At 46.4% G+C, this 26,867-nt stretch overlaps 1 protein-coding gene across 4 annotated transcripts in view; it reads right to left on the bottom strand.

The window, feature by feature from the left end:
• TP63 (tumor protein p63) overlaps positions 1–26,300 on the bottom strand; it is a 154,308-nt gene extending 128,008 nt beyond the window's left edge. The window contains exon 1 of one of the 4 annotated variants that reach the window (XM_080603947.1): positions 26,167–26,300. The gene's annotated coding sequence lies outside the window, so the exon portion shown is untranslated. Of the gene's footprint in view, positions 1–26,021; positions 26,040–26,166 lie in introns of those variants that run through there. The other 3 variants (XM_080603951.1, XM_080603949.1, XM_080603950.1) reach the window with 3 other exon arrangements.
• Positions 26,301–26,867: the final 567 nt, after the last annotated feature.

Raw genomic sequence — 26,867 nt, 5'->3', positions numbered from 1 at the left:
CTCACTTAGATTTGTTTTATACACACCACAGCAACACCACTGGCACACAAACAGAACGAGAATAGAACCCGAACTGTGGCAGACTTTTGAACTATGCAGCTTTGTCTGCTGTAGGAAGATCGACGCTGGACACCCTAAATCAAGGCTAAGAACAATGCAAACTTGAATAACCTCATAGCGATCCTTACCCCATAAAGGAACTGTAGCTAATCTCATCTACTGTTAATTACATTAAAGAAGAGAAAGAGAGGTCCGGTTCCAAGACCAAGGAAATCTGGACATGCAGCAACTTCATTTTCTTTGCATCTCGTGTCCATATTGATGCTCTTCTAAGTTTTCTTGGCAAGACTCCTTGCAGCCCATTTTTAAGCATGTCCTTCTTCACTACTCTCTCTAAAGTAAGATATCCTGCCCCAGGCTAGCAGCCTCTTTGGTTTGTACTGGGCCCTCATCAGAGTACAGGGAACTGCCATCTAATTCCCTGGCTCCCTCAAGCCAGCCCTTGATACTATAAATCTTGGACTCTTTGAAATTGCATATGAAATTTTCATTGGCTCAGCCATTGTTAAGTCATGATTAATAATCAAAATAATAAAATGTAAAAGAAAAGTTAATTACACCCATCCTGGTAACTAAAGTGAATAGATCTCTTGCACACAAAACAAATCCCTGTACATTGACTTCCTCTGAGTCACGCCCCAATACACCCAAGCCTCGCCTCACAAAGGTATTTCTCATGTCATCGTAGCCTAAAGCAAACACCTACACTCTCTCTCGTAGCCTACAGAAGAGAGAACCCAACCTTGCACCATTGGGATCAAAGGTGCAAATGCCACCATCTTCCCCAGGATGTCCTGCAATTAGCAGGTGATAAAACGGAGACAGTAGCTTGACCCAAGGTAATTTTTCTCAAGAGAAAGAATGAGTGATGGCTTCTGCTGTAGTATAAGGCTCCGGACATTGGGCCAGGTGCAAAAAAGGGGAGTCAACTCCTCTGTTCTCATTCAGCTCTGAAGATCATGGCTCAGATGGAGCGAAATGAGGTTTTTGCACAATCTGCCTCATTTCAGACTGGGGCTTGCAGAGACGCTTGGAGAAGTGTGCGTGGCTCTTCATTCAAAAAACATGGATACAGAGAGAGAGACAGAAAAGGATGGAAGAGCAGACAGATGCAATGATACAAGAGCAATGAGGGAGGGGAAAAAAAAAGAGAGAGGAAGACTGGAGCGTTGGAAACACTTTCAAGAAAACAAGTTGTCTCCAGTTTGTTTTGTTGGGTTTGTCTTTGCAAGCACGTCCCCATCTGACAGCTCCAGCTGTGGTGTTAAAGAACAACCCTGGACAAACACCTTTTTCCAACAGCCATGGGCAGGGTGTTTTACAGATGAGCACTTTTTGTGCAAGGGCCATCCAGAGAGTAACCTTGCATAAGCTCTAGCCCCTGAAGAGTGGTGTTTCCCACCAGACCTAGAAAATTTAATAAGGATTCGCTCTCTTGGGTTAAGAAGGGCAGGTCATGTTACGGTCACATACTGCCCTTAGCTTGTTTCAAACCAGACTAGAGAGAAGCCTCAGTAAATCTCAGCCTCCACAAAATGACCTCAGGTGCCTCCGGGCTGCAGCTGCTTCTCACCGCTGTGTCATGCGGCCTCAGCTCCTCGGCTAGCCAACTGCCTGCTGTGGTTGCCCAGCCACAGCTGCAGCACGGCTGGACATCGATTCCCAAAACTGACAGCAGGAGCCGTGGCCTGGTGCACCGCCATTATGCTGTTATCACCCAACACACTCTGCATTTGCCCCATGCTGGCTGCAGGCAGCTCCACCAGGAAGGTCCATAGGTCCCAACAGCAAGCCCTCACACTTCCAAGTCTTCCATATCTTCCAAGTACCTGCTAGTGACACAGCAGAGGACACTCTGCCACTACGTCTTCCCGGGGCCACCAGGCTCGTTGAGGAGGGTTTTGGTGGGCCACTAGCAAATACCCACCACCCCCTACCCCCTCCGAGGGGGTACAAAGCCCTCAGCCAGGGCTGGAGCTGACCCTCCGTCCAGAGTTATACCATCCAGCTGTTGTGCTCTGGGTTGGATGATGCTTGTCCTGGGCTATTTTGGGTAGCTTAATCATTATTTATTTAGGGCAAGATTCATACTTGCAACATTCAAGCCTGAAGCAACAGCTTTCATGCCAGCAGGGTGACCAGTATAAACAAGGCCAGAACCAGGGGCATTAGACACAGAAAGGACACTAAATGAACACTCTTCACGGTCAATGTATTATCTGCAAGGCTTTCCAGCCTCAGCAATTAGAAGCAAAAGTTAAAAAATCAAGTCAAAAAAGTGAGTGAAGAAGGAGCTTCGTATCACAAATAGCTGTGTGTGGCAAGAAACCATTCCGTGGTTCTGTGGCTGGGTCCAACTAAACTGGATTTTCAGCAATTGTGCCCTTGAGACAGATGAGAAGTTGTGAGGGTCCTCACCTCCTTCTCAGCTTACACAGACATCTACTGCATCCCTGAATTTACAGCTGCTGAAAACTCCAGGAGACTGAGAGAGGTGATGAGGGGAGCAATTACACCCACATCACTAACTGAAGTGCTTTGGTATCTGTCCATGCCAGCACTGTCCCTGCCTAATTCCTAATGGTATGGAAAAGGAACATCATTAGCAGCATGCAGCATGCTGATGTGTTTCAAAATCTTTGCTGGAATACCGACAGCCAGCCAAACAAACAGAGCAGAGCATGCTGCAATGGCTATCTGCCCCATCTACAAATAAGGGCTCTCCTGATTTCGGTATTAGTAACCTGCAGTGAGGAATTCTGCCTGCAGAGCTGCCAGGCCTGTACCAGGCAGACAAATATCAGGGTTTCTTTGCAGCAACCAAGCGCACAGAGACCCACGGAAAGGTGATAGCGATGGCACAGTTGGATAGTCCCGAAATACCAGTTTCCCCATAAATACGCAAATCAATTAAAGGTTACGAAATGCAGTAATTTTCTATGGGTGTAGCTACATGCTTCTCAATTTAATGAGCAAGTAAATGAAGTTGGGAGAGGGAAAGCAAAAGCACACTTTCAGCTTCTATTGTTTTGTCCCTCAAAACTTCACAAACCTTAGGTCACACCTGGTGACCCTTACAGGACCTTCCAGTTAGTGTCATCCTGCAAACTGTCATTTCTGCCCACCATCCCCCTAAGCCTGATGACTCTTGGCAGGAGGGAGCAGTAGAACTGCCTGTCAGGCACAGGAAGTCTGGCAACAAATGGAGTATAATCAAACTAATTTTACAGTGAGACTGAGACGTGGGGAAAAGAACAGGGCAAGAAAAAAATATCTGAAAATATTTAGGACTGGAAATGGGACTCTCTGACTCTTACATTGCCCCATTTTCTTTCCTTTGATAAATGTTTTGACAGCTTTTCTTTTCCAAAGTCAGATAAGGCACATTAAGCATCCAGAGGGGTTTCATATCTCCTGCAGGAGAACATCCCTCCCTTTACACAAAGGATAAACATCTGTGGATGCTCCTCTCTGTCAAAAAGCAGGATCATTTCCCAGATGACTTCAGGTTAACCCTTCATGATGCCCCAACTTTGCTTGATTTCCCCTTTAGAACTAAATATTTCTTTGGTGCTTTAGGGGCAAGCATTCACATATCCCTATGAACCTTTCAGCTTGTTTGCCTTGTTCGCTTTACACAGTGAAAATGTTTCTAATTTAGAGCTATGACGGGTAACTTTACCCTTATTTCATTCTCTCTTTTTTTTTTTTTTGTGGTCATCCTTTGCAGCAACCCAATTCTTATGAAGAGGTGATATGGTGATTCATTTTGCTGGCTGCTCAAGGCTGGGGGAACAATAAGGACTAGCCCATGCACAGGCAATAATAGGTTTTCTGAATCATTCTGCAACAATTTCTTGGCGTTGCACTTGGGAGATGAGATACACCTCCAGATTTCTCCACTCCTCAAAATAGAAGATACTGCCACTTGGGTACATTAAGTAATTGAAAAAGTAGGATTAGAGTTGCTCTGCCATTACAGCTGTTCATAGAATTTCATTATCCTATTTGCTGGTGCACAGTCCCGTATTTGGTTACCATTTGCTGTGTGCAAACCCACTGCTGTGATGACCTTTGTCATGCTATGTGCCCTAGTCCTAAGCGCTCTGGCCACGTTCAAGGGTTTGGTCCCAGAATCAAGAACTGATGCTCCTAGACCTGGCAAGAAACCTGGCATTCCTTCCAGAAGAGGGCAGCAGCCCTCACTCATGACTCAGAGCTGCTGAAACCACTGCTTTCTGGTCACCACCGGCAGTTTTGACAACTAAAATAAGATATTTCTGTGTTGGGATGCAGAGAGATGCAGACTACTTTCGTTGAACTGACTTCCAACGCTAGCATATCTGAACAAGGTGTTTAGCTAACATATGCATCAGCAGGACCAATAAGACAGTATTCATGCCCTGGAATAATTCCTGTTTCATTTCAGTTACAGAAGGGAGATGATGAGCGTAACTGTTAACACAAGACCAGTCGATGTTAACACTGTGCTCCCCCAAAGCATATCTCAGCTTTGATATTAGATCTGTTTGTTGGACTCCTCCTGGGGTCAATTCCCTGCTGCACAACCATCCCATTCTCCATGTAATAGGGCATGGGGAATTCATTTTAGTTCTCATAAAGAACCACTCCACAATCCTTATTTTAAATTTGAATTGCCTTTAAAACCTTTAAAAAGAGGGGTTTGGTAGGCCAGAGGAGCTGGCTTTGCAACACGCTTCTAAGGCAATAATATCTTTCACATTCTGTAACATCTGAAATATAGGGATGACATAAACCCCATGGAGGCTCATATCACCAAGGTACTGCTAACTCGAGCGCTGCAGCCCATCTCATTGGGTGCAGAGGAAAAACGCTGCAGCCAATCACCCTCCCACGGTAAGCAAAGATGCTCGGATACTTTGCCCTGGAGTCATGTCCCGCCGTCAGTGGTAACCCTAGAAAGACTATCTTTTCAGTTTGGTCATTACATAATTTACAAAAATATCCCAGGCTGTGATCCCAGCACAAAGGGCACACAAGAGCACAGGTGGAGCTCTGCTTCACCTCGAGAGGATGCTAAGTTAAAACCAACGTGGAGGTCAGTGGCACCAAGGGCAATGCGTCAGCAGTTGGCTTTCTAGAGAGGTGGCCCGGTGTTCGGAGAACATTTATAACCACTCTGGGAGACCTGAGCTCAGCTACCCTGTTTTGAGACACTTCTTTTCAAGACAGGGGCATAAAAGATGGGACTTTGTTTGTTTTGTTTTTGTTTTACAGTAAAGTTCTGAGGAGAAATACCTTCGAGATGGATTTTTCAGCTATTGCAATGACACAACCACACAAGCATGCCAGAAAATCAGATGGTCTACTTCCCATCCTCCTATAGCACTGGTCAGGACACGATGCTCAGGTGTGTGATAAAGTTGCTATTGCATAATGATGTATTCACATCACCCAACATGGAGCAAGTGATTATGTCCTGGTCCTACTCCAATATAGATTGGCTCTTTCTCCACACGCAAAGGGTAATTTGCTACAAGGTAGGTTTCCATGTGCATACTGTTATCCTACAGCGATGGATATTATTAAATGTCTGTAATGTGAACAGTGCCTGTTGCCTTCCTGGCACAAAGAAAGGCAGGCTTGACCTCACCAAGCACGTAAGCACATGCTGGCTACCATGCAAGCTGGCCAACTGACGTCAGTATAACTGCTTTCATGGCCATGTGCTTCACTGCAACAGTGTCCATGTGTCAAGGGCACGAATATGAAAAGTGCTTGCACACGCATTTCACCGGGTCAGGTAAGCTTTCCGAGAAATACTAACCCACAATCAGCTCACTGTAAAGCACAAGCCTGACCGCATAGTTTGTAAATAGCTTCTGCATCTGGAGGCAGGATACCTTATTCTTATGCTTCTCTTCTCTATATTTATATTAGGTAAAGAGGTGAACTGACTGAAAAATTGTTCTTGTTTTCCTAGAGAGTTGCATTTGACATGGTAAGCAAGAAAATCTCAATGAAAACACTCGAAAATTGCATGGCTTGTGAAACAGGAGGGATTTGGGCAAGAAAAGGGTTGCTGCTATGGGAAAAACAAAGCTTGAAAGGAGCAAAGATCACTTTTACAACCTGAGGAAGAAAGGATACCAAAAATCCAAAAAGCAATCATCTAGAAAAATCTTGAAAAGTGTTTGCATCTTGAGAATCTTTTAAGTTAGACACCTCTGCAACTCTCTGCAGCTCAGTTGTGGGGTTGTGCGTCTGATGTTTGACACTCAGCACTAGCAGCCAGGTTTGTGGGTCATTACCAATCTCAACTGAGCCAACCTTCCACAGTTTTGACGGAAATGCAATTGTTAAAAGCCCAAGCAAGACTATCCAGAAAATTTCACGCATAAAACCAGTCACTAGATCGAGCTGTAATTTCCTAGTGGATGTAAACTCAGAAACTCTTCGCTTTTAGTTTGTAAAATACTCTAGCTACAGAGAACAATATGAACTAAACAGTACCTCAGAGTTGGGCTGTCTTCCAAGCTCCATCTCACCTCTCCTGTGAGCCTGACTGAAAAACTCCTGGTGTTGCAGAATAACAAATGTTTGAAGCTTGGTGCCTCTGGGTGCTCCTCTGAAGCCTTAGGTACTTAAATACCTGCATCTGTGGTCTTAAATAAATACTAAATTTCATGGAATGACTTTGCTTCAAGTACTTTTACTTCATGTATAATGGAGAACATTTTTCTTTCCCCTCATACCTCCCCAAAAAAGGGAGGTTTTTTTTTTTTTTTTCCTTTTCATTTATGGAAGTTCCTGGAGAAAGACAAGGAATGTCACAGAGAGGCACAGTCATCCTGAAAGTGTTTGTGTGGGTATCATGAAAATGTTGTGGGCTTCAGCTAGCTGGGGAGCGGAAGCTGTGCTCCTCAAGCAGGTGATTGATGAGACACTCCTGGCAGCAGCTGATTACTAGCGAAGAGTCAGAACAATAGTTGCGGTGAAGAGCATCTGAATAACCAGCAGGGTGGATACATGGCCAGTGAACTCTAGGTGAATAATTTCACACAAAATAAATTTGTAAAACTGTCTGCAAAACATGACCTCATATTTAGAGAGAAAATTTAGTGGTGAATTTTGTCTGTCGAGGTGAGGAGAGATGAGTGTATTGGATTTCAAGAGACAAAAGATGTTTTATGAGAGTCACTTTTCTATTCAAGAGCTCCCCATTCTACTGCTAAGTCTTGACATACCTTGAACACAGCACAGTCCTGAGTGCTATTTGGAGTGAAAAGGCTGTGGCCTGCCAGGTAAGAACTGTATTTTGAGCATTTTCAGGAATACACTGCCTGCAGTGCGTCCTGAGCACATCAAGTGCCGCAGAGTACCAAGTGTCACAGTAGGACAAAGCACACTTTGAACAGCCTAAGATATACACAGAGAATTTCTCCTAACTAGACCCAGTCAGCTGTGAGCTTCATGGAAATTTGTGAATTTTGGATCAGAAGATCACAGCTCATTTGCATCTCAAAAAGGATCATATCAGAAAACACACATAATGCAAACTTCATCGCTAGATTTAGATGATTAGCTGTTCTAGAAACTTGGATTACATTAAGTGGTAAGTAACTAGAGAAAAACAGACAACTGCTCATGAATTCTACCAAGGTGCAAGAGAAGGAGCAGGTGGCCAGCAGGGAGAAGAGGCCAACAGCATAGACCTTTGCACATATAAGTGAAATTCTTCATGCCAGATACAGTGCTTTAAAAGTAAAATGTGTAATCAGGAGGGATTACACCCCCCTCCCTTTTTTTTGTCCCTCTGTCAAATTAAGAAAGAGTACTTGCATGCGTGAAAGTGAATCTCCCCTCTGGAAGAGCAGGTAGGCAGGCAGTGGCAACTTTGAATTCTGTGCCCGGGGGCAACTGCTGCTCTGGTCTCCAATGATGACTATTCTCCATCTGTCTGACTGTGGGACTATACGATGATATAGTATAGAAAACCACACCATTTTTCACTCCTTGTCATATGCTTTGTGAACTCCTAAGAGGCAGATGTTATTCCTTTCCAATGATTGGATACAAGCTACAAATTTCTTTAAAGCTGCCTGTCAAGCAGTTATTAGCTCTCACCAGAATGAAAATTCACCTTCTTCTCCAAAAACAAAACAAAAAGAAAGAGGCATTAAGAAAAAAAAAAAAGTACCGAAACAAAAGAAATCTCATGAGAAAAGTTCTCCTCCAATGCTTGTCAAAGGAGATACAAATGGGAGAGTTATCACTTGCTCAAAAGTACAAGCAGCAAGGAGGGAAAGTACACGATGTCTGTGCAAACACACTTCCATTTGTCAGCCGCAGCAGCAGTTTGCCTTCCACAAAAACTGGTTGCTACAGGAGGGGAAAGGAGATCTATGGACACCATGCAAACACATCTAAATGTGCAAAGCGAGAGTAGCAGCACGCTTTAGGGCACCAGGGCTGGCCCTCTGATGTGGTGGAATCTGCCAACGTTACTTGCCACAGTACTTTTCACCAGGTGACCTCTCCTTGCATCTCCACACCAGCGCAGAAGTTGACTTCATACAAGCACATCCACGTGCAGGGAAAACTTGCTAATTGTCCCTACGGCCCAACAGCGCAAAAGCATATGGCCACCAAGGGGCAGATGAATGCCATGACAAGTGCAGCTGTGTAGTTTCCTGCTGATCAGTCTCCCAGACCCTTTAATGAGCTTGTAAAAGAAAACAACAACAACAAAAAGCAAGCAAACAAACAAAAAAAAAAACACGAGGAAAAAAAGCTGAGCAAACGTGTGTAAATTGTGAAGACAGCAGGCCTCTGAGGGCCAGCAGGCCTGTTAACACCCCGAGGGGCTGCAAGTGCCTGCATTAGCTTTTTGGCCAAGGCTGCTTCTGCGAAGGGTCATCCAGGGAGCACAGGGAATGACGGCATGGCCTGAAAGATGAGAGGGAAGGAGCAGGGTACGCGGAGGTGCCCAGGCAGCGCTGCCATCCATCCGTCAAAGCAAGCAGCTGCAGAACCCCTGAGCGTGAAGGGAAAGGGATGTGCGTATCCCGTGCGTTCTGCTTTCACCACGTTCCCTATGCAGGCTGTCACAGGCCTGTGTTGCCATGTCCCCTCGTCCGTGCTGAGCCTGCCCAGCAGCCCATTCCTGAGGGACACGGCCTTCCCCATCCATGCTTCATGAGGGTGGCTGATTTAAGGCCCTCACCGTGGCAATGCAGACACAAAAGGGAGCCTCTGGGCCTGAGTGGCAGGGCCTGAGGAGGCAGGAGCTGGCAGGCCCAGCAGGAAAGAATCCTGTCACCCCGCAGAGGCCCTGACCTGTGTGAAGAGCTGGCCAGCTCCCATGGGGCACAAAGGCTCCCAGTCCACCCTCAAAATGAGGGTCTGACACCACTGGCGTGTAGGTAATGTCAGCACAGAAAATGGCACATATCTATCCTTTACACCCCAAGCTGCCTTGGAAGGCTCCCAGCCAGCCTGGGCAGGTTTAGAGCTCACCAAGCACTTACCCACTTGTCAGCAAGCCTGCTTAGATGTGCTTTACAATCTCACATCATCTATGAGGGCCTCCTCTTCCACAAAGAGGCATGTAAATCCTACGTGTAGACACGGACCGGGATTTTCCCCATCTCATTCACGTGAAAGCACTGGGTTCCCCTTCACACGCTGTAAGTGGCAGTGGGCCCACAGCACAGGTGATCCTCAGGCTTCTGCCATGGAGCAGCAGCCAGAAACTCAGCAGGGCACTGGGGCACCTTGCTGCGCCCAGAACAGAGCAGGATTTTTCTGTGAGATTTTCTGTTTTTCAGAATATCTGTTCAGAATATTCTGTTTTTCACCAAATCTAACAAACAACTGAATTCCAATTTTTATAATACTTCCTTGGGCTGGGCAAGTTTTTAACATCCAAGTGGGCATTGCTGATGACTGATGGAGGGAGGAGATTAAGAAAAAAGCAAGCAATCTCCTGCTGCACAACGGCATGGTGTTCAGGTGCAAAGCCAGAAACCCGAGGCCAGAGTCAGCTCAAGTAAAGACCAGTCAGGTTGCTAAAAGCTTACATACGTGGAAAAGGTGACCAAACACATTCAGGGAATTTGCACCTATCATGTATCAAGAAAGTATTAGGATAGTTTGGGAAAGGACCTGGAGCAAACACCACCACTTTGCTATTTTCAGACTTATCCCAAACCATAAATGACTGGGGTACAACCAGAGGCAGGATCTGGGCTACAAAAATCCTTAGCCACAGTCAGTATGGCCACTCACTAGTGACATGTACTGGACTCTGTGGATTACTTCTGGAGTTCTATTGGAACTGCTTCACCTCCTTCTAAATGCCTAAATGTTCATTGGATTAACGTATGTACACTGGATGTCACAGTTCACTAGTCAGGGCTGGCATCTGGAATAGAAAACTGAAACACAAGTTCCTTGATTCTCTTGTGGGCTTCATCGTATGAAAGCTCCTGCTATCGTTGCAGTGTGAGACCGCACAGCATTGTTTTGAGAACTCCCCCAAAATGTTTCTCCACCAGCAGCTCCAATTCTATAAAAGACGGATTTCCCAAAAAGTGCTACAATATAAGCTGATGGTATCTCCTAAGATGCTGGCAAACTGCTCAAAGGTCCCAAGCTCTGCTGGCTGGTAACCATGGCACTGCAAATTCTGTTTGCTAAATACTGGCCCTGAAAGGGAAGGCAAAGGTGAGAAGCTCTCGGGCTACAGTGCATGTTGCTAAGCCACTAAGCAATAACATGTTGTGTATCTGACGGGTTTGATGGCATCAGTTAGAACAGGCATGTGACTCAGCCCTACCAATGCTGAACTGAACCTTTTAAAGCACATGGCTAGACTTCATTTCTACCTCTTCGCATCCATAGGTGATAGCAGAAGAGAAGAAAAAACAAGAGAGAAAACCCTTTAAATTCAGTTCAGAGACAACAAAAGACCAAACTGCCAAGCTGGCTAACTTTGCAAGTGATGGATATTTCCTCAGTACAAGATAGCCAGGCTTTTTCACTTTCACCCATCAGCACTCAGTCAGGAGTACCCCTGACTTCCCAGACACCACAAACCACCACCCTCCGGACCCCTGGCAATAAGGCTGGTGTTTGACAGGAGAACCAGAAGGGAGCTGGGCCCAGCACCCTCAGGGCCTTAGGACTGCAAAGAACTTTAAAAGCTCCTTAATGAAACCCAGCACAGAGATCTCAGCGCTCTTGAAGTAACCACCTGGAACAGCCTGGTCAGGCCACACCTGCACTAGAACCTGGGCCCAGCGGTATGGCAGCTGGTTTAGCCTTCTTAAAACTCTCCTCTGCTCCTTGAACAATGTCCTTTGGCCAAAAATAAAATTATGCCCCTATTGGGACCGTTTGCCTTTGAAAATGTTACCCTTCCACAATTTAGACAGAGGCAGGGAAACGAGGGGGAAGGGAAGCAAACAGCATTGCACTGTAGGTGCAGCCAGCAGCCGACCTGTTGAGTCACTCCTCTCCGGCACACTGGGTTTTTAGGGTAGGATAAGGCTCTCACCGTTCACCTTTCCTGGCCAGCCTACACAGCTCTTTCTTGCAAGGATAAGTGTTGAAGAGCCTCAAGTATTTCTGCAGACACTAACTGAATGTGGCTAGTCCAAGCCATAATTTACCAATACCAGCTGGCTCTCGGGATGAGCAGAAACATGTTGGGATCAGGATGGGTAAAGTAACTCTATGAAATTATTTTTCACTGGCTGCCTGTGCTCATGAATTCAGTTTGCACATAGTTCGTGAAAGGAGCAGCCATGAGAGCAGTTGAAAGAGAGGATGAGGTTCATGCTCCCCATGAACGCAGCGTGGCTAGCCTAGTAGGCATGAGGGCAAGTCCTTTAGGATCAACTCCTGCACTGATGCTCAGAGAACAGGAGAAAATTCATCTCAGGAACCCCACTTCTGCTGGGAGGTTCCCTACCTTGCTACATCTCAAAACAGGACATCAAGGATCAGTGAGTGGACCGGGATGGAATACAAGCATGTTGTTTCTGCTTTCCCCCACCTCCTGCAGCACCTGAAACTCTGTGCTTCAGAGAATTCTAAATTTAGTCCCTCTAATTCTCTTGATTTCTACATACATCAGCCATGTCCTTCTTCAGCACTGCAGCTTAACAGCCAGAGAACTAAGGTTTGTTTGTTTCTTGTTCTTCCTCCAGAAAGTCTGCTCTCACAGCATTTTTAACTCAATTTGGGGGTACCAACACAACCAGCTCCTCTTTCTGGTTAACAGTTTTGGGTACAGGAAGATTTCTACCCAGCATCTGTAACAGTTTCAGGGATAGGTCAGCACCAAACCTCTGGTTTGGAAACTGGCATTTTTCGTAGCACGTAGCTCAGACTCAAAGGCCTGCATACGGGATCAAAGCAAAGATTGGCCCCATTATGTCAGTGGCACTATTCTTATGCTTCATAAAGGTTCCCCAAGTCCTGAGCCTTCAATTGCAAGCGTACCACCCACTGCGCAAAGCCTCAGAGGCTCCTTACCCCTGGTTCACACCAGACGTCCGAGGTGCACTTACTGCACCTTCCATCATCCAGTGCTAGTTATGTGGGAGAGTGTGCGCCCTGCAGCACATTTAGTGGTTATTCACAGCTTTCTAACTCTTTTTCCTTTCAGTCTCTACCTCAGAAGAGAAGTAGCCTTTACATCAATGAGTGATGCCTGAAAGCCCTCCGTAGTTCATAGCTGACGCAAGTACTTAGCAGTCTAGATGCCCTGGGGTTACTACAGGCTGGAAATGCCTTTTCAGATAGGGCAGAATACGCCATACTGAAGTTTAGGTATAGTGAGAGAGCACCACGGACATACAAAAATAAAAAAGGAGATAGCTCTTTTCAATGTCTGAGAAAAACAGAGAGAGAGACCACTAGCTTCTTCACCTCCCTGTCCAACCAGCACTGTTATCTGTGGCCACTACTCGATCACGTTCTTACACAGATCTCCTGGGCCAACTGGAGAAGATGCTGTTTGTAAAGGGAAGGATAGTGCAAAAGGGAAGCTCAGAGTCTTCCCTTTCTATTTCTTCTCAGGACCCAGTTTGGCCATAACGCTTGTTACATTGCCCTTATTGAGAGAAGCGTACTTGGCACAAATTTTGCATGTTTTTCTGTCCTTGGATCTTCTCCACCCTCCATCAGCTTGCACCCAACATCTGGATCTGTACACTCTTTGGAGCAGGGACTCATCTTTCACATATATATATGGCAACTAGCAGACACCATCCCTGTAATACTGCCTTATCAGTAATAATACAGTGTCGATCTTAAACAGAGACCCATTACAACCCCCCTTAGTTTTGCAGTGAGGGTTTTATCTGCATTAGGACTCCACAAGCCACTTCAATTACAGCGTGTTTTTCGCTAACCACACTAGGCTCTTTTAAAAAACAGCTTATATATGACGAAAGGCCCTAATTAAGAACACAGCAGCCGGGGCAAGATCGTTGTACTACCTTGTTGAAGGCACACTCAGTTAATCCTTGTGGAAAGTCCCCTCCAGTCCCCTGAAGTCATTGTAACATACACACAAGTGTGCGTGCATGGGTATAAATAAAAAAATGCATCATGGCCCTCGGTCACCAAATCCAGCCTTATTTGTAAGCGTTCCACTTGCCACAGCCTTTTCTAGCCTTGACGTGATGGGGAGGAGAAAGGTGTCACCTGTTGGTGTCCTTGACAGATGTAAGTGTGGGCACGCGAGGGGAGGTATTTCAGAAATGGAAGGAGGCACCACCGCTCTCGGCAGCAATGAAGGGTCCAGAAGAGGCCCCTGATGAAAGGTTCAACACTGAATAGAAACAAAAAGTTATTTGGAGCAAAAGGGAATTTGGGGCCAGGGAAAATTCAGGGCAGTAGTCCCTGTTCCAGGAGAGGCAGAGAGCGCTAGTAACGGCAATAGTATTTATTAGCACACAAAACCATCCTCCGTGTAACCTGTTCTTCTCAGGGTGATCAAACCTTGCTAAAAAAAAGTTTCACAGAAAATGTAAGGAAAATATGATTTTTGGACCACATTCATGGCAAAGCTGTCACACAATCAACCCTCTCCTCCATGCAATGTTTTTTCTCATATAAGCTGCAAGACGCAAGCAACTTGCTGGTGATGTTTTAAGATTTTACAGCAGTTTTGATTTGTGTTTCTAATTGTGCTTTCCAAGAAGAAAAAGTAAAAACACAAAACCCAGCTGTTTGGATTTAGGGATTTTCCCTGAAAATTTGAAACAGAAATGAGAAGTAGTTTCCTTGTTATATTTTCTCATCTGCTTGAAACTAACGAGAAGAACATTTTCATATCATTTTACAGATGTTGCTCTCTTCCTTCACCCATTTAATCCGCTTTCATCATCTTATGTTCTCAGGCTTGCATGTGTGTGAAAACATCCTACAGAGCAGAGAGAATGGTCAATCTTGCATTCTGGGCACTGCTGTAATGCAGCCACTAATAGCACTATGCGCAGCTTAGCATCTGGTGTATCTGCTGTTCAGGAGAGTAGAGTAAACAAGTGGCTCCATAAACTAATATATTAGTTATTAATATTTGGTTTCTGCTTCTTTAATCAGAAACAGTTGTATCCTTGAAGGATAGTCAAAGAAAATTGATTTACAGGGTATCTTTATGCATTTGCATACATACGCGCATGCATGTGTATAGAGCCTCATACAGAATTGCACACAAAACCCATTCTCCTGTGTGTTAGCAGTGCCAGAGGGCCACAGGGGAAGAAAAGCAGTCTCCACTTAGCTGAGCACTGGAAACCTGTATTTCAAGTCGTTTCTGTTTGCAGAACCAAGCTGAACTCCCCTGCAACCCAGGTGGGAGGCAGAGCAGCCCTGGCTCCCTGCAGGGACTCAGCTGCTGAGCTCCCCGAGCCCCGGTGTGCACGGAGGGCTGCTCACATCAGACATCAGCTCTGTGAACCCTCAGTGAGCTGATGGCCAGGGACACAGGATCCTAGGAAGCTGCTCCTTAGGTACCAGAGAGCATGGACGGGTCCTTCAACTTCTGATGCCCAGGGGCATAAGAAGTGCCCAATGGCTTATTGCTATTTCAGCAGTGTTTGGGCAGCCCAGGACGTTCCAGCTCGCAGCAAGTTTGGACAGGAGATTGCAAGTGTTCCCAACACGAGGGATGCCCCATTTGCTACGCAACCACGTGGCTGCCATACCAGAACTGGGCAGAACTGGAAAATTATACCATATATTAATGCGGCATGTGAGAGGGTTACGGTTTACCTTTTGTTCTTATTTAATGAGAGGGCGGGAGAGGAGGGGGTTAAGGGAGGGGGTGAGATTATGATAGATGAAGAGAACTTGCTTGGCTAACTCTCCATAGCCTGTAGCTACTGCAATATTTATGAAAGGGAAGGTGCACCTTGGCAAGTTAACCTGCCTGAAATTGGAAGGTTTCAGATGAAAGGGAAACCCTGTAAAGTAAAACTGAGAGCGCTCAAGAGGAGCACGATGGCAGAGGACAAAAAGCTTTGTTCCCTCTATCTCCTCACCATGAGTTTCCTTTTCTGAATACTTCACCTCGAAAAAGCACAAAAGAAAGCAAGCTGGGCAGGCCTGCCAGCTTCCTGAGCACAGGAACCAAAGTGCCTACAAACATTAAACTCCCTCCTCTCTATTCAGCAGAAGTCCCCTGGCCTGCGTTAGCGCTGTGCAATTGCACTGCCTGCGATGGTGGAAGGGCCCTGTCCTGACACTGGCTGATTTCCACTGCAGTTTGCTGAGTTTTGAGAATATTTACACAGAAAGGGCAGGGCACTTGGGTATCCATTACAGGTCTGCTTTTTCAAGAGGAAAACCTTGAAGATGCTATCATTAAAGACATTTCCTGCTTCCTGTGCAATTCTTACTGACTTTTCAAAACAATAAAATAAGAATTTTCTTTCAATGTTACCAAGATTTCTTATTTACCAAACACTGCATCAGCACGGAGCTTGGACTTTTTTAGATGAAAAAAAAAAAAACATTTAAATTAAAAAAGTATGAATGTTAAGATCCTGCAAAATATTCTCTTGGTTTCTTTTTAAACACAAGGCATGGAAACAAGTTTGAAAATTTTCAGAAAAAAATCTTTGATATAATACAGATAAACTTTAATTAAGATTTTGCCCTTGGGCATATCCACAGCCCTGGCATCTCAGCTCTTATCTACCAGCACGAGGCACTCCCAGTATCCTGTGGTGCCTTGGAAGGAACAAGCTCTGTGCATGCAGGGATGGGTTTCTTTATTTGCTTAACTTTTTCCTCCAGAAAGACAGCTCCAAAGCAAGGGGACTTGACACTGTTGGAACCCAAGGAGGGCTCATTTTTAAATCTGGATGAAAAAAAAAAAATCTAGATCTTTCTCATTTTCTCCTCCCACTAAAACAAAGCATTTCAACTGAACTGCATGAGTGGTTGTGTTTTCTATTGCTGTCATTTTATTTTTTTTTTTTAATTATTTCCCTAACTGTGATCTCAACCTATCAGTGAAAACAAGACAGCAGTCTGAAAGCTTCAAACAAGAGCGGTGTGACTTTCTAGCACATTTTCCTTATTGTCCTTGCCTTCCCACGCCAGCCCTGGTGCGCGGGGGCCGGGAGGGGAGCACTTGGCAGCCTGGAGGTTCTCACACCCCTCTCCTGTCTAGACCAGGGCTACGTCTGATTTTCTATCACCCCAAGGCTACAATTTCCAGAGAAGAAAAATACTAAATTCAAAACATTCTGCCCATCTTGGCTCCTTCTAAGAAGTCAAAGCCTGTCAAAAGCCTATTTCCCACGTCTGACTTCAGAAACCCTCCTGTCCCATTTGCAGCTTTAATGCCATAGCTGCTCAGCTGTGCTGCACTCATGAGCTGCGCTGGGGCAGGGATGGGCATTCACACAAAGCAAGGATTTCGTCTGGATAACAAGAAAAGAGCAGATACAGCATGGGACGACAGTCCTCGGAGCTGGGGAGACTTTAACCAACTTACATCTGCTCCCGAACACCAGGTCTGACTCAGACCTCTGTCCTCCGACCTTTCCCTTTGGAGACCTTTGGCTCGAGCTTGCCTGCTGCCGGCTGGGCCAGGGTTTCGCTTGCAGCATTAATCACAGGCAGCCCTCCTGACATTTCTGTGGCAAGCCGGGGTCAGCACTGGTGTGCTGGGAAGGGGGGAGGAACACAGTCAGTCAATCTGCTGCCTGGTGTCACCAGTGATTTATGGCTTGCTTCAAACACAGCCATTGATCTGCTCTGCTTTCCCCAGCACGCTTGTCAGCGTGTAATAAAGCCAATGGGAATTCCTGGGTGTTGAGTCAAAGAACTGAAGTATGCTCAAGTTTGCTTATTTAAAAAAAAAAAACAAAAAAACACACCTGAAGTCTCCCCATTTGGGAAGCAGCTCAAGATTTACAATCCTGTAGAAATTTGCAAAGGTAAGAACAAGAAATACAACCCCAACCAGCCCTTCAGGCAGCCGGCCAATTAATCTTCCCTTTGCTGTCTGCTGCTTGTTCGCCTTTCTGCCTTCAGCACTTTTGGAAGATCTAAGCGAGGCAGCAGCGGCAACTTCCTCCCCGCCTGGCCCGCAGTGAACCCCGAGAGCCGTCCCAGAGGTGAACCCGAGCGATGCCCTGGGCCGAGCCTCCTGTAAGGGCTGCTCTGGAAATCACCTGCCCCCCTCCATGCCGGCTTCCCTTGAGGCCAGGCCAAGCGCCGTGCGCCCACCAGCAAGGAGAGGGCCTGCGCAGCCTCCTCCAGCTTACAGGGGAAATGTCCACACAGCTCCGGAACGGCCTGAACTCAGCAGCTCTGAGGCTACAAACAGTTCTCTCATCGCCAAATATTGCTGCAAGGAGGGAGGAGGTGCAGCGAGGAGCCAGGCCGGACAAAACACGCCTGTGCCGTCGGTGCTGCGGCATGGTGCGTGCTAAGGGACAGCATAGATCAAGGCCTTCTCTCCTTGCTGCTCCCTGAAGGTTGCCCAAAGCCGCAGCCCCTCTGTGGGTTTGTATCCACGCCATGTGTGTTGAAAGAAAGCGAGGACTGCAGGGCGAGTGAAGCGCCGTGCCCAAAATACAGCACACATGAAGTCACTGGTCACAAGGGAACTGATATTGTTGTGCCCTTGAAGGGTTTGGCCTTGCAATTGTAGAACCAGCGACTTCTCATTTCCACTACCCAGCAAGAAGGAAACATTGCTCTACTGCTTAGCATGGGCTATCCGTTTAAAATACTGAAAGGGTAAGACTTTTCTTTAGTACAGTTTGGGAAGATGTCTTACTCTCTTGCTTTGCACTTCATGGAAAAAATAAAATTAAATCAAAATGATCAAAAAAGCACATTTCTCATACATTTTAAAAAATCCATCTCAGACCAAAACTCTTTCAAGTAAAGATGCCATCAAACTCCCAAAGTTTCACTTGCCAAGAGAAGTCTTCCTAAAAGTAGCATTTGCAATATATATCTTTCCCTAATCAGAGGACATTGACTGCTGAAGCTAATCAGAAAGAAGTTGATAAGCCCAGCAATTTTCAGTCTGACAAAATATCCACTGTTTTCAAAGAAAATTCCCACTAACGATTACTAGGGAATACAATAACTTAGACTGCAAAGCTGAGCTCTTCCACAGACCTCTTTAAAACTCCTAACCTAGGAGCATGGCTTACTCCATTTCAGAGCACTTGCAAATGCTCAGCTCTCCCAGAAAGGCAGGGGTGAACCATTGACATCGCGTATCTCAAAAATCACAGAATTCCCAATCAGTGGCCATTTAGAAGATGTTGGCCCCAGTTCAATGAATTTTAAAATTTCAGCTACTGTACATGTCATAACAATCAAACTGCGTGAAAAGAGACACAGACAGCAGCAGGTTCCTAAGAAATATTAGCGCCAAGCCTTGTTGAGTAATGAAGAAAAACTCTCACCTATGGGACTTTCCACAATTCTTATCAGTTATCAAAAAACCCCCAAGAGACACACATTCTCCGGTCTTGCTTTTTTTCCTGGGGTGAACTTCCCAGCAGCCTGGAGAAGGGGGAGAGGAACAGGAGGAATAGAAAACCCTTCTTGAACAAAACATTGAAGTAAATGCCATTAAAATGTTGATGATTAAAACACCCACTTGCGTTTGGACAGCCTGGGAATGTCGCTGCGGTCAGCCCGCAATAGTGCTGGATTCCCCAGCCCAGTGCATAAAACTGCCTCTGGTTTTGCCCAGCCAAGCCTTATTTCCAATAAAGCCTACCCTCATTATTGGATCTTCTAATCCTGCCACACAAGGAGACTCAGAGTGAGGAGGAAAAGAGGCCATTTTGTAGACAAAAATCAAATTTGCTAGTGCAGAAGGAAGGATTTCTTGCTTTCTGTACTTCAGTTTTGTAGCAGAGCTGCCACTTCAATGAGGGCAGAGACATCAAACACCCCAGCCCTGGGACTGCAGGCATCTATCATGTTGATAACCACCAATTTCTTCTCCTTTCCAGGGCAGATTTTGTATTTTTTCTTGTCCAGAAGGCAGGTCTCAGGGTTACAAAGCTTGTCCTAGTACCAAAACAGATGTTACCTCATCTTTATAGCAGAGGGAAGCTCTTCCCCAACAGACCCTGCCTGGCTAAATCCTACTGTAGCAAGTAGCTGGCGCCTGCATGTAAACAGCACACACGTCCGAAAGCAGCTGGGCAGCTTGTGTAAATGCTGGCATCTGCAGTCGAGCCCTTGGAGCCCAGCTCAAACAGAAAAAATATCTTCAGTACAGTACTTGCAGTAGGTTTCTCTTAGTTTCTTGAGTGAGCTCAGGAGTGGTTTCCCTGGGAGTCCAGAGACCAGCCCAGATTAAAATGTCTGCAGGGGAAAGACTCTGATGGTGCCCTTTAGCTTTTGACTTCAGCTTTACCCTACTCCCAGCCGGACAGGCATCAGTCAAATATACAGCATCCCCTCACTGGGAAAATAAATAAATAAATAAAATCGATGTATGGGAGTTAGGGGACATTGGTATACACTAGCTGGAAATCTAGACCTAAGTATCTCACAAAATGTGGTAGAAACCTGTGCTGACCACTGCCAAGAGGGATGCTCTGTCTCAGGGCTTTATAGAAAAGACAGGCAAATTTTATCTTGTGACTTCCCCCAGATCACCCAGTAGAGGTCCAGCAAGAGAAGCCTTGAGTTAACATGGGCTCATGCTGTGCCAAATACTCCCCCACATTCTCCCAGATAGAGAGAGGAGTTGTTCTTTTACCTCCCAGATCAAGCGTTGAACAAGACAGTTAATTTGAAGAGGGCAACTTGATTAGATTCAAAATTGCCTGGGGTAAGAAACATCTATTAATGAACACGAGCTAATGGGAAGGTGATTCCCCCCAGGTTTTCTGACTATAAGCTTGCGCTCCAGTGGATTTGTCAGAGCTAAAGGTGACAAGGTGGGGTTTAACACAAGACACTGAAAGCTCACCTTTTTCATACTCAGATAGGAAACAAACCCAAGATGCCCACCTAGCTCTTCACAATGCAGACAGCAGGAAGGGTGCACAGGCAAGTAACACACAGATACCTGTCTGTGCACACCCTCGGACACTGTTGCAGGGCAGGGACTGCCCCAACAGCAAAACCAGTGGACAAGACACCTCCAAAAACCAGCAGCATCAGTGAATGGTGGGAGATACTGCAATTGTGGGAGATACTCCCACGATTACACTACAGCTGACTTGTCCCACTGGCTCAAATACCCATAGATCCCACATCTCCATACCGAGGGATGACCGTACAGCCTCAACAACCTCATTTTACCAGTTTGAATGTGGCTGTTGCTTTGTTAAGCCTATGCAAATGCCAGATGACACTCCTTCCTGGAGGACCATGCGGACAGACTTCCAGAAACTCTCCGCACAGATGCAGATCACTTGCTGCTGCGGTGCAGTGCTTGCACCCAGCTGAGGATGCTGGAAAGCATTCTGTGCAGCTACACGTCAACTTTCTCACTCTGACTGCGCATGCATATCCACCCACTCACTGCTCATTCACCACTCTGCTGTATTTTCTAGGCACAATCTGGTGAGCAGCCCAGACTGTCACGGCCTGAGGGATACAGCCACCTAGCACGTATGTATGCCCTTAATCCGGCAGCAGAAGCAGCAGTGTCTCTTTGGACACTCAATACAGCTGGAGTCACAAAGGGGAAAAACAGCTACTCCAATCACATGGATGACTTTGAGAGCACGTATCAGTATTGTCACAAAATGGTACCTGTTCACCAGCAGATTCATTTAGCACTAAATTGAGTTTTTGTCTAACTTGTTTTAACTCAGTTGCTTGAGCCAAGCTTGCAGGATACCAATGGAACCACCATAGGCATTACTACCCCACAGTCCTTTTGGGCCTGAGCTTATGGCAGCTCGCTTGGAAAGAAAAAAAAAAAGAGAATATCTGCTTATTGAGCAGATTTTAACAATAGCCTTTGTGCCCTGCCTGTGTGGTAACAGCGTGTTTAGGCCATTGACAACAGTGAGTTCCTTGAAGTTGCTAATGGGTTAAAGCTGGGACATCTGGTGAAATACTAGCCTCAGCTGTTCCTCAAATGACATCTTCTTGGGTCAAATTTATCTCTTCTTGCCAGTCCATCTGCTCGCAGCCTGTCAATGGTAAACACTTGAGAGTCACAGAGCGAGCAAGGCAGCAGACAGCAGTGAAGGACAGCACCTTGGAGTCTAACTAGATAGCGATACAGGAGCAAAAATAGCCCCCGCATCCCCCCACCCGTCATCTTCCTCCTGCTGTGCTCCAGGGTCAGGGTCAGGCCAGGGAAGCAGCGTGCCACCCAGCACACACAGCCTACATCAGGCCACCCAAGGGCTAATGAGGGACTTATTTGTTCCCTAAGGCAACGAGGAAAACGCCACCACACACAACTCAACCCACTACTGTACTCGCTTATGTTTTGAATGCCCCAGGGGAGCAGTTCACACCCATGCTGCCAGCTGGGGAATGGTCATTTCTTCCAGCAAGACACTACAGAGCCTCCTGGTCTTTGTTTCCTACTACTGCTAACAAAACAGCAGCCCAGAGCAATGCACACAGAAACAGGAGGCTGCCCCGGATGTGCTTCTCACTTCCCAAGGAGTTAGAAGCATCAAGGGTCAGCACTTTTTCCTCCTTTCTACCCTTCATGCCAGAAAGCCCAGCACTTGCTTCTTCTGGTTAAGCAACCCCACTGTCAAGGGATGCTACATAGGTATCTGTACCAGCAATAAGTCATGCTGGTAGGTACAGCACAGTGGCACTGAATGTGATTTACTGGCTGAAAACTGAGGGAGGGAGCAGTGGTCTAAAACCTACCTAAAAGTTGGGATATTTCAAGGATTTCTGGAGGTCAGCTGGCACATGATAGTGGGCAGAGAGTCACCTTAAGGCATAGTGGTTGTCAGATGATGAACACTGAGCTCTCAAGATACATTGAGTTGATTGTTTGTGATCTGGTGAATAAATCTTTGTTTAAAGTGAGGATACCCAGGGCAAGGGCCGCAGTATGTCCCATGGGTTACAAGGACGTACTCGCTGTTAAAAAAGCACTCCGTGCTGTTGCATGCTAGCACAGTGGTGATATCCTGCAATACGTGAGGATCAGTTTCAAGTTGGCCCTTCTCTACGCGATGAGAAATTTCTACCTTGAGTCACTGCTTCTTTCACAACAGCGTCATAACACGGCACCGTGCTGTTGCAGGGCACCTGCTCATATCCAGACGCTGCCCAAGACATGGTAAGGGAACATCATTACGACCCCCAAAAAGCAATGAGGCTTCTTAGCATGCTACAAATACCTTTGAAGAGAAAAGTTCTTCACCCTTCCAGTGCTATGCCTCTGCTCTAACGAGCCACACAACTGTAAGAAAAGCATTTGCTTTCTCCTCCCCAGACTTTTCCGTATCTGCAATTAACTGTATCAACATCATAGCTAACCTCCTGTCCCCGGCGCGTGCTGGCACCTGGCAAAGCCCATGTTTCAAGACATGCTTGATGCATTACTGCAGAGCGGATCATGAGACAGACATTTTAGCGTGCGTCAGACACCGTATTTCTCCATCCTCGAAACTGATCCTGCCAGAGTGTGCTCTGTGCAGAGCCAGGACTTTAACCCGAGAGCACAGCTGCATTTTAAGGTATCATGTTAATACAGTGCTGCGGTGGGGAATTTGTTCAAGGGAGGGTGGCTCCACTCTGACCTTTGGCTCCAGAGGCACGCTTTAAAATTAAAACCTTGCTTCTTGAGTGACCCAGCACTCGTTTATCTCCATTCATACAGTAGCGTGATTTTAAGAACTGGGCATACTCTCGCCTGCTAGCGTACATGGTGCTGTGAACAGCCTACGTGCCAGCAGAGGCAAACAGAAGAGCAGTACATACTCCAGTATTTTTAACCCAAGAATTTTTTTTTATAGATTTATTAACTCGGAAAACAGAGAAAGACCTTGGTATTGTCCATCTGGCCTGCTGGTATCCTAGCTCTGAGCTTGGATTCACAGCTACAGCTCAAGAAGTGACATTACAGCCACCAGTAAAGCCAAGGCAAAAGGCTCCTGTGGGGTCCTGTACCCTGGCGAGGAGGGCGCAAAGAGGATGACCAGGAAGAGCAGGACCAGCACTGAGAGCCCTGCTCAGCCTCTGCTGCCACATGCTCATGCTTGGCCATGGGAATCCCTCACCTTGCCTCGAGCTCCCTGCGCTGCCCCATCCATGGCCGTGGGGTCTGCGGGGGCTCAGCACCCCACCGCGCATCCCCCAGCACAGCCAGCCCGACTGCAAGGAATGCGACTTCCTTATGTTTTTAATTGTGCTACCCTCTAGTGGCCAATCCCATCCCCTTGAAGCTCACTCGGATCGTTCCTCCTGGCAGAGGAGAGGTTGGACTGCAAACCTTCAAGCCCAGAAACCAGCCTGGTGCTGTGCAAGGATGACTTGCACATTTAAAAGGAGAGAGAGACCTGGAGAGGTCAAGTGCTAGCCCGGGCAGAGCGCGAGCCTCCAGCCCGCCTCCACTCTGGCCTGGGGAAGGGGAAGATCCCCCCGCTCAGCCTGAGAGGTCTGGGCAGGAGCAAGGCGAAGCCAGCTCAGTATCAGGTGCTTGCAATGCAAAAACCACCACCAAATTTGGGCTCTTGGCAGGATCTCCCAGAGGACATGCTTCCTTCCTCCTCCCTGCCTGCCTCCTTCCCCTGCTCCCTCACACCAGGCGCTCCAGCAGCTTAGATGTGGAGCAGAAGCACTCCACATGTCAATAAAAATGGGTTAGAATTCAAGGAACGTCCTTGCAATTACTGAGATAATTGCTACATTTCAGAACCAAACATTACTTAATGGTGCTCAATTATCTTGTGGCAGGGCCTGCAATGGCAGCAACTAATTGCTTAACTAAAGACTTTCTTCTTTCCACCCTGTGTCAACATGCACACATGCAATTAGGCCATTGGTGCAGGGAGGAGAGGAGATAGCTGCTGTGAAAAGAGGGGTTAAGTAGCAGCCACAGCCATATTTCTGAGCTCAGAGGACAGGTGTCTTGCCTCAGACATTATAAGGATGCAAAGCAGAGATGGAAAAGCCCAGGAGGGGATGAGAATACAGTCTTTTGCTTCCTTTCTTGAACAGGGAACTCAAATGAATGCACAATGTGACTAGTGCCACTCTCACACATCTACATAGCCCCCAGGCTTAGCTGCATTTCAGTAGTCCTGGCATAGCTTATCAGTCTGGAGAGTATTTAGATACTAGCAAGGGAAGGAGGAGGAAAAAAAAAAAAGCTAATGAGCTAATGAAAACTTTTCTTTGGTTACTTTAAAGCTTGTTGAAAAACTGTTCTTCGCTTACCTCTTTCTCTGAGCATCTTTCACGTGACAAAAAAGCAAAGGAAGAATAGGAATACTTGGTATTTGCCATCTTGTCAGTTCTTCACCATCCCCTTTACCATCTCACAAGGAAGGAGTCTTTCACTCTGCCTTGACACAGAAGTACTACTCCCTGTCCACCAAGCCCCCATCCCTTCTCCCTGCTTTTTCAGCTTCTCATCTGCCCAAGGAGAAAACACAAGACCCCAGAGCAGGGCCTTACCCTTGTAAAAAATCAGGTCTTGGTTTCTAGCCATTTCTGCTTTTGTTTTGTCTGTTCTGGCCACACAGAGCTTACCACAGAGCAGCCCCAGGCCTTGTCTCCTGAACATCGGGTACCCAGGAACCCAGGGCTGTGTCTGTTCAGCTCTGCTCATCCTTTCCAGAGGAACATTTCTCAGGCATGAATTCCCAAGGCCGTTTTGTTGTTCAAATACCAGCTCAGCTCCTTCCCTTTGAAACCCCTCTTCACTACTCTTAATGCCTTTTTTTTTTTTTCTCCAGTTCATCACAGTTTCCACAGCACTAGTAAACATCATAGGGCTGAGTGCTCAGCTCAGAGATATCCTTGGGGGCCTTCAGCTTTATGGAAAACTCTTCTCATCCTGGTTTTGTAGCCTAGACGGTTTCAAATCACAGCAATAGTTTACTGTTATACTTCAAATTATTAAACAGCCCCACAAAGTTTTGAGACAAAGGCTTCAAGACACCCAGATTGTACTTTTCAAGTCTCCTTTTTCCTCTTTGCAACATGAACACATCTCACGGACCAAAGAGCATAGTTTCCTCTCCAGAATATCATGCTAACTTATCCCCAGGATTTTCTCCCCATCGTTTAAGTACTACGCTTGATCATCAGGCACACATTTTGGCCACAAGCCTAGGAAGGGGAGAGGAGCCACTGGGCCTCAAACCAGTCATTCAGAAGATTCATAACTCAGCAAGAGAATGGTTAACAACCTTTAAAATGGAGAGCAGTTTTACAGCAGACACTTCAGTTTGCTAGCAACGCGCCCTCTCTATTTTCACATGCATGCACACAGGGCAATTGTTTCACAGTAGTAACCTCACCTGCAATTAGCCACTGTTTTAAGTCTTTGATCTTTACAGCTCTCCAGAGGACAGCAAGATTCCCACATAAAAGCCTTTTATTATTTTATACTACATGTGGGAGGGACCCTACGCTCCTGTATTTATTAAAAAGGAGAGTCCTTACCTGATCTCAGAGATTCACATTGAGCTGAGTGAGGCTGTGGCAAATGAAATCTCACTTTTGGGGACTGGCTCTCCCAGGTGCTAAGGATAAGCTATCAGTGACCCTACCTGATAGCATTCACCTGCTTCTGAGCAGGCTGCTGCTCTGCCAGCATCCCAAGCACCAAACCCATCCAAGAGATGGGCTTCTTGGGGCCATGCCTTAACTTGCTGAATCATTTCCTACGGTTATTTTTGTTTAAGCTGTTGTCCAGTTCACAGCTACAGATCACCACGTGCCTTCTCAGGATGCTTTTCACAGCCCCAGGGTGGAGAGGACACCTCCTCCTATAACACCACACCATGGCAGGAGGGTGCACGTGTCTCCCAAAGAGCCTTTTGCTGAATTTCACCTGGTTGTTTTTCAGGGAAGGGGTTGAGGCAGAGCAGGTAGCTCAGAGGCCCAAGCTATAGGTTTGGTCCCAAAGAAAACAAAACATCAGGGCCTCAAGGCACTTAATTAACTCTATTAGAGTGATAATCAAGGCCTGCCCAACCCCAGGGGAATGGAAAAAAAACTCTAGTGTGAGGCGTGCAAAAAGGTACTGGACTGAAACATGAATATTTTTACTCACTGTTAGTGGTTAGAAGGCAGTGAGAGTGAGGGAGGGTGAAAAAGGGAGAAGGAAAGATCCTCAGCTTCTGCTTTAGCACTGGCGCGTA

This window comes from Anser brachyrhynchus, assembly GCF_964034855.1.
Source record: "Anser brachyrhynchus genome assembly, chromosome: 9".
NCBI lineage: Eukaryota > Metazoa > Chordata > Aves > Anseriformes > Anatidae > Anser > Anser brachyrhynchus.
This window is presented reverse-complemented; position numbering and strand designations above follow the sequence as displayed.